Source organism: Lactuca saligna, chromosome 4 (assembly GCF_052625555.1).
Source record: "Lactuca saligna cultivar CGN05327 chromosome 4, ASM5262555v1, whole genome shotgun sequence".
Lineage (NCBI taxonomy): Eukaryota > Viridiplantae > Streptophyta > Magnoliopsida > Asterales > Asteraceae > Lactuca > Lactuca saligna.
Window position 1 is genome coordinate 268,113,123 of NC_136420.1, and position 2,319 is coordinate 268,115,441.

At 38.6% G+C, this 2,319-nt stretch overlaps 1 non-coding gene across 1 annotated transcript; it reads left to right on the forward strand.

Annotated features, from left to right (window-relative positions):
• The first annotated feature begins 1,472 nt into the window (after positions 1-1,472).
• Positions 1,473-1,579, forward strand: LOC145044595 (small nucleolar RNA R71). The gene has a single exon (XR_013681544.1). It is a non-coding gene; the product is annotated as a small nucleolar RNA R71 (small nucleolar RNA).
• Positions 1,580-2,319: the final 740 nt, after the last annotated feature.

The following is a 2,319-nucleotide window of genomic DNA, read 5'->3' on the forward strand; positions in this document are numbered from 1 at the left end:
CTAGATTTCCAAATTGGCATGGTAGTGTTAAGCTTCCCGGATCACCCATTTTTGTTTGGTAGCATATTTAACATCGTGGCTGAGCACGTTTCATTTAGCACTACCTTTGACAATCCCTTCATCCTCTTGTGTTTAATTAGGAGGTCTTTGATAAAGTTTGCATATTTTGGCATTTGAACTAAAGCTTCATGGAAAGGAATATCAATTTCAAGGGATTTTATGTGATCTAAGAACTTTAGGTAGTATTCAACATTATTTTCCTAGATTTCTCTACTTGGGAAGGGAAGCGGTGGGCAGTATGGCTTAACGGGTTCAAAATTTTTCCTTTCAGATTTCTGCCACGTCATGCTGACTGTTCAGTCTCTTTTCTTTGACTTTCTTCTCGACTTTCCTGCTCAACATCCGGGTTGTTTCTGTCAATGGGAGTCATATGCTTAACACTTTTCCCACTTCTAGTTGTTATAGCTTGGATGTGATCTCCATTTGGATTTTGTTCAGTATTTCCTAGAAGTCCTCCCGATGATCTTTCATTAAATTGTTTAGCTAGTTACCCGAGTTTTTTTTTCAATATTTATGATTGAATCTTGCTGATTTCTTAGTAAAACTTGCTGATCTTTTATTTGACTTTCTTCTCAACTTTCCTGCTCAACATCCAGGTTGTTTCGGTCAACGGGAGTCACATGGATAACAATTTCCCAGTTCTATTTGTTATAGTTTGGATGTGTGCTCCCTTCAGGTTTTGTTTGGTATTTCCTAGAAGTCCTCCAAGTGATCTTTCATTGAATTGTTTAGCGAGTTTCCCGGGTTGTTTTTCAATATTGATGATTGAAGCTTGGTGATTTCTTAGTAAAACTTGCTGATCTTTCATTGAAACTTGTTGTTTTCGAATTGATGCTTCAGTTTCCTGGTGCCTCTTTAGATGCGGCTGCAAAATGGGTAAGCATTCTCTCGAAATCAGATTCCTTTTCAGGAGGTGGTTCCACTTTTAATAAAAGTCTCTTCCTTTTGGTTGATACTTTCCTTCCTTGGCTTTCTTGTACTCATCATAAGGTAACCACTTCTTCTTGGGTTTTCTCCAATTTGCATCATAACGATCACCGCTTGAGTAGAAGGCTTGAACCTTTTGGTTTCCATTTTCATCAAGATCACAATCTCTATTCAAATATGGCTCATTACAGTTTTCACACCCAACTCCTATAGCATGGATTGCTTGATCCATCTTAGTTATCCTCCTATCCATGTTTTGCAACATTGCCAAAACCACCGACATCTCTTCCGAAGAATAATCAGCCGATCCTCTTGCCACATTATTTCGCGAGTTGTGATACTCTCTTGAATGTTTAGAGGATTCTTCAATAAGCTCTTTAATTTCTGCAGGATTCTTCTTGGTTAATGGTCCTTGTGAGTCACGGAGTTGCCTTGTAGTCACATTCACCCCATCATAAAATATCAAAACTTCTTGTTTCACATTTAGGTCGTTTTGGGGGCAATTTCGAAGTAGACTCTTGTAGCTCTCCCATGCTTTAAACAACGACTCTCCCACTTGTTGCTCAAAGTTAGCGATAGCCTTTTTGAGCTTAGCCACCTTTAATGGTGGGCAAAATTGTTCCAAGAATTCCTCTTGCATTTTTGCCCATGTGGTGATTGCACCGAGTAGAAGTGTCTTCAACCAGTCCTTGGAAGCTCCCTTGAAAGTGACCAGAAGCATTCTCAATAACATCGTTTCATGTGGAAAACTTGGGATGTTAATGTAATCGGCGATGTCATTGACTTCATCAAGATGTTTTTAGGCATCTTCATGATCTTTTCCAGCAAATGGAATCTCTTTCAGTGCAGCAAGGATATGCCCCTTGAGTTTAAATGTGGCAGTAGCTTGAATGGTGGGTTACACAAGACGCAATCCGGTGTCGTCACGAATTCTTTTCTTGTATGCCTCCATGGAAATGTCGACAATTTTTTCCATGATGTTTTCGGGTTTGCTGTCTTTTTCTAACTCAGTTTCGATTCCTTCCTCATATGTTTCGTATTCGACATCCTCTTTCGTTGGATTGTTCTCAATGCTTCCTTCTGTCAGTGTTTTGCTAGATTCTCCCACTTTCTTTCCCTTCATCTTACTAAAAACCAACTTGAGATTCTTAAAAAGTAATTTTTTGATGTTGCAGATTCTCCTATGGTTTTATCTGTGTTTTTACGAAAAGCTGACTCGGGGTCTTCACGTGGGGGAATCAAAGGTATATTTGATCCATGGGTCATAAACTACTGCAATAATACAATTAAAACACATAAAAAGAAAAAAAAAACAGAAACAGAAAGTTAAAT